General features: G+C 46.1%; 1 protein-coding gene across 5 annotated transcripts in view; it reads right to left on the bottom strand.

The window, feature by feature from the left end:
- The window catches only part of MDM4 (MDM4 regulator of p53), a 36,482-nt gene extending 31,928 nt beyond the window's left edge, over nt 1-4,554 (bottom strand). Inside the window, exon 1 of one of the 5 annotated variants that reach the window (XR_005199639.1) lies at nt 4,269-4,549. The gene's annotated coding sequence lies outside the window, so the exon portion shown is untranslated. Of the gene's footprint in view, nt 1-4,268 lie in introns of all 5 variants that reach the window. The other 4 variants (XR_001824163.2, XM_037737340.1, XM_037737339.1 and 1 more) reach the window with 4 other exon arrangements.
- Between the last annotated feature and the right edge of the window lie 1,088 nt (nt 4,555-5,642).

The raw sequence follows: 5,642 nt of genomic DNA, 5'->3' as shown, positions 1-5,642 counted from the left end.
TTTTTTTTTTTTTTTTTTTTTTTTATTGTAAAGGAGAGAAATACTCCATTATTCCTTCAATACTTCCTTCTTATTTTTCTCAAAGACTTTTATCAGATGTCAGTACCTCTATGCCTACTCTTATCTTTTCATTTATATTTTTAATTTGTTCTAGATTTTCTCCTTCTAAAATTCTAATTCATTCCTCAGTTGTATCCATTCTGTTGTTTATTCTATCTGTGATTCCATAACATTACACATGGAATAAAAAACAGAATGTATACAGCTGTTTTGAGACAGGGTCTCACTCTGTCACCCAGGCTGGACTGCAGTGCCGTGATCAAGGCTCACTGGAACCTCGACCTCCCCAACTCAAGCAGGCCTCCCACCTTGGCCTCTGGAGTAGCTGGGACTACAGGCATTTACCACCAAACCCAGCTAGTTTTTTTTACGTTGCCCAGGCTGGTCTCAAACTCTGAGCAAAAGCAATCCTTCTCAGCCCCCCAAAGTGCTGGGATTACAGGCACGAGCCACCATGCCCAGCCAGTGTTCTTTATTTCAACCACTGTATTTTTCATGTCTAGTATTTGTTTGGTTCTCTTGGTCTCCACTTATATTTTTATTTCAAATTGCCAACATATTCCCTTATTTCTTCTAGGATGATTATCAGTCTACCTTTAAACTCTTAGTCCATTTGTTCTAATATTTGTTCCAATGAAGTTTGCATGTTTTCTCTTAAAATATCTTTGCTTATCTGTTATTTTTACCCAGAAGACAGATATCAGTTATTGTGACAAGCAAATATAGGTGAAATCCAGACTCTAGTCCTTATCAGTAAAGTAGAAAGCCATAATCACTCTCCATCTCACATAATCACTACTCAGATCAGGGCTTCAACTTTCATTTCCCAGGCAGAAGCAGCATTATGATTGGAATCTGGCAAGACCTAAGGATTAAGAGGGTAAGCCACAGAGAAGCGATTGCCTGAAGTCAGTCACCACCTGTTTTCCCCCTACTCTTCACAAGTATGGGCTTCTCTTATACCCTGATTAACTCTTGAGAGAAGTGGACTAGGGCTCTGAGTTACGGCAGGTGTGGAAAAGGGTAATTCCAAGATAATGAAGCAGGGGAGAAACTAGAGCAATATTTCAATAGTTGCCTTGCCCAATGGTTTTATTCTCCCACAGCCATGCCTGGCTAACTGCTGTTTCAGGTCAGCTGCTGCCTTCCACCTCCTACCCCCAACTTCCCCAACTTCCATCCAGTTTGAAACTGACCATGTGTGTTTCTCCAGTATTTTCCCTTTATAGTTCCTTCAAGAATGATTTTCAGGAAGAGAGCCCCAGCCATGGTGGTTAAGTACCTTCGTAGGCACAGGAATTGACCACTTGGCAACTTTGAAGAATTTAAACAAAAATAAAGGTTTCTTACGTTACTTTAACACCCAACACAAAGTTCTGTATCATTAAAAAGATACTGATTTAAGGGCCATGGAAATTCAGAGCAGAAAAAACTACTTTTGACTGCCAGGCAGAGGAGGAATCAGAGAGAAGGAAAATAGGAGGGGAAGGACTTTAAAATGGGAGCGTACTGCACAAGTTGGTGAAGATCTACTTTTAATAGCTTTAAAAAAATACATATATACCGAAAAGAACGGGAGAGAAAACATTATAAGCAATGGCACTGTCAAGATTTTATGCGAAAAATGAAGTCAGTTGAAATTCCTTTTGAATACACCAGTTACATACTGTCACCCGCCACCCTCTTTTTTTTTTTTTGAAAGAGATGGGGCATTTCCATGTTGGTCAGGCTGGTCTTGAACTCCCGACCTCAGGTGATCCACACATCTGGGCCTCCCAAAGTGCTGGGATTACAGGCATGAGCCACCGTACCCCTCAGCTTTTTTTTCTTTTTTTTTGGAGACAGAGTCTCTCTGTAGCCCAGGCTGGAGTACAGCGGCAGGATCTTCGCTCGCTGCAACTTCCACCTCCCAGGTTCAAGCAATTCTTCTGCCTCAGCCTCCCACATAGCTGGGAATACAGTCGCAGGCCCAGCTAATTTTTTTTTCATTTTTAGTACAGATGGGATTTCACCATATTGCCCCGGCTGGGCTTGAACTCCTGACTTCGTGATCTGCCTGCCTTGGCCTCCCAAGTTACCTGCTTTTAAAAGAGAAAACTATTTGGCTTAAAGAAGTCAAATAACTTGGCAAGTTTTTCCATATAAGTGGAAAAACTTACCCTTTTCCACTATAATATGCTGCTGTTTAGTAGTAACATTCAGTTGCTCACACCAGAAAGTTTAATCCTCAATCTCTCCCTTTGCCTCTATTATCACATCCATAATCCAATCTTGTAGATTTATACTTCCCAAATAACTCAAAACCTTCCCTTCTCTCCATCTGCATGACCACTTCCCAAACCAAAAAGTGTTATTTCTTGCTTGGGTCACTGCAATAAATTCTATCCTAGTCTTTCTAAACCCCACTCAAACTGTACACTACAAAAAAATACTTTTTTTTTTTTTTTTTTTTTTTTGAGACGAAGTTTTGCTCTTCTTGCCCAGGTTGGAATGCAATGGCATGATCTTGGCTCACCACAACCTCCACGTACCAGGTTCAAGTGATTCTCCTGCCTCAGCCTCCCTCCCAAGTAGCTGGGATTACAGAAAGGCACCACCAAAGGCTGGCTAATTTTGTATTTTTAACAGAGATGGGGATTCTCCATATTGGTCAGGCTGGTCTCGAACTCTCGACCTCAGGTGATCTACCCGCCTCAACCTCCCAAAGTGCTGGTATTACAGGCATGCACCACCTCATCCAGCCTGCCAAAAGCATTTTTTAAAGAAAAAAAATTCTGACCAAGCACAGTGGCTCACACCTGTAATCCTAGCACTTTGGGAGGCCAATGTGGGTAGATCACAAGGTCAGGAGTTCAAGACCAGTCTGACCACAATGGTAAAACCTCACCTCTACTAAAAATACAAAAATTATCCAGGCATGGTGGCACGTGCCCACTTTTTTTGAGACTCTGTCTCAATAAAAAGGAAAAACAAACAAAAAAATCCTATAGTGTCAGGGCCTGGTCAACAGCTTGCTACTGCTGTAAGATGAAACACATGGTCTAGCGCCTCAGCACCTTTTCAGTCTTACCTTGCTCTATTCAGTCTTAAGCCTCAGCCACACTGATCTTTCAGTTTTAAAACAGGGCCTTTGCACACATTGTTCCTTCATTTGGAGCACTGTGAGTTTTGCAGAAAACTGATTCATCCTAAACCTTAGTCTCAGGTTAAATGTCGCCTATTCAACAGTCATCAAGAGATGCCAGGCCGGGAGCAGTGGCTCACGCCTGTAATCCTAGCACTTTGGGAGGCCGAGGCGGGCAGATCACTTGAGGCCATGAGTTCCAGAGCCGCCTGGCCAACATAGTGAAACCCCCTCACTACTGAAAACACAAAAATTAGGGCTGGCTGCGGTCGATCACGCCTGTAATCCCAGAACTTTGTGAGGCCGAGGCGGGCAGATCACGAGGTCAGGAGTTCGAGACCAGCCTGATCAACAAGGTGAAACTCCGTCTCTGGTAAAAATACCAAAAAATAAAAAAATAAAAAAATAAAAATACCTGGGTGCGGTGGCGTGCGCCAGTATTCCCAGCTACTCCCGAGGCTGAGGCAGGAGAATCGCTTGAGCCAGGGAGGTGGAGGTTGCAGTGAGCGGATATCGCGCCACTGCACTCTGGCCAGGGTGACAGAGTGAGACTCCGTCTCAAAACACATACACACGTTTCTCTGAGCCCTATCTCGATACTATCTGGAAGTTTTGGTGTGGCTCCAACACGAGCATTTTCAAACAAGCACTCAAGTGCCTAGTCTAAGGCAGACTTTCCGCAGCCCTTAACTTAAAAACTTAACACACGTCAATGTCACGCTCCCCACCTCCCTCTCTCCCAGTTCTATTCTCTGAGTTGCCTCAATGGCCCTCAAATGTTGTGTCCACTTAAACTTAATCCAACTACGTCGACTTTAGGTGTGTCACCAGATGGCCAGTTACATCACGTCACTCACCCCCACTTTTATCTTCCGCGAACCCTTATCCCACAACCCTTCCCCTCCCCGCGAGTCCTCCTTCCGCCCGGCGCGGCGGCCTTCCCCAAGCCGCCGGACCCACGCCTCAAGCTCCTCCCACCCGCTACCCCCACTCCCAGGCCCGCGCAATTGGCGGTACAGCCGCCCACTCCTCACTCTCCAGCTACCGCGCGCGACACCCCGCCGACGAAGGCCAAGAGCCACACCTTACGGCAGCTCCATGAATGTCTCCCCGGTCGAGCCCGGGTAGAGGAAGTGGTGGCAGCCACAGGTCCTACCTCGGCAGCATTTTGAAATGGCGAGTATTGAGGCCGCAACTTCCGGCCTCCCACAAGGCCCTACACGAGGGCTTCCGGTGAGGTCTCCGAAACCATAGATGGGGCAGTCGGAGGACTAGAGAGCTAGAAAGGCTGAGCTCTCTACCATAGAGTAGATCCTAGTGCCGGGAGAGAGTCGTGGGGCCCGGAAGACTGAAGTTCTTCAGATTTTAAGAAGTAATATTTGAGGGACTTGCAGTCTTGTGATACTTACGGACGTGTATTAGGAGATCAGAAAATAGAGAAGGTCGTAATCACAGGCTGCCTTCAGCTCTTCGGAAAAACTACGCTTCCTCTGGCATTCGCCAGTATTCATCCTTACTCCCCAAGGGTGGCGGGGGCGGGAAACGGAGCGATGGCGTCACTAGGGTGGTAGGGAAGCTTGAAGACATGTCAAATAAGAAATTTTTGAAGGCGCTGGGTGCGGTGACTCACGCCTGTAATCCCAGCACTTGGGAGGCCGAAGCAGGCGGATCACCTGAGGTCAGGAGTTCGAGACGAGCCTGACCAACATGGTGAAACCCCATCTCTACTAAAAATACAAAAATTAGCTGGGTGTCGTGGTGCGGGCGCCTGTAATAGCTACTCAGGAGGCTGAGGCAGGGGAATCGCTTGAACCTGGGAGGTAGAGGTTGCAGTGAGCCGAGATCGCAGAGTAAGACTCCGTCTTCAAAAAAAAAATGTGCTTAGCATACATCCAGGGAAAAAAAAAACGATCACTACCCGTGATTTAAAAAAAAGAAAATACAAAAATTAGCTGGGCATGGTGGCACACACCTGTAATCCAGCTACTTGGGTCGCTGAGGCAGGAGAATCGCTTGAACCCGGGAGGCAGAGGTTGCAGTGAGGCTAGATCACACCACCTCACGCCAGTGGCGGGGCAGGGGATGCCAAAACCATTTGAGTGAAACGTTGGCGTGGAAAGAAAACACATGGTGTATGCTGACCATTCCACCCTCCCCAACCGTCTCACTAAAAGAGGGTCTTTCACACACCATATAATATTTGATTATGAAGCAACAAGAAACCAGAACACCACCTATGAAGTATTCCTGACCAAAAGATAAATAATCCAAATCTAGATCTACCTACTGACTGCGAGTTAGTAGGGAAAATGGAGAGCAAGGAGTTAATTAACCAAATCCAGAATGTAGGAGTTCTACAGGACCTGGGGCGACAGGGAAGATTAAAGTGGGGGGACTTTTAGAGAACCTTAAAAAAAACCAACTGCGGGCCGGGCGCGGTGGCTCAAGCCTGTAATCC

Source organism: Cebus imitator, unplaced genomic scaffold, assembly GCF_001604975.1.
Source record: "Cebus imitator isolate Cc_AM_T3 unplaced genomic scaffold, Cebus_imitator-1.0 Scaffold38, whole genome shotgun sequence".
NCBI lineage: Eukaryota > Metazoa > Chordata > Mammalia > Primates > Cebidae > Cebus > Cebus imitator.
This window is presented reverse-complemented; position numbering and strand designations above follow the sequence as displayed.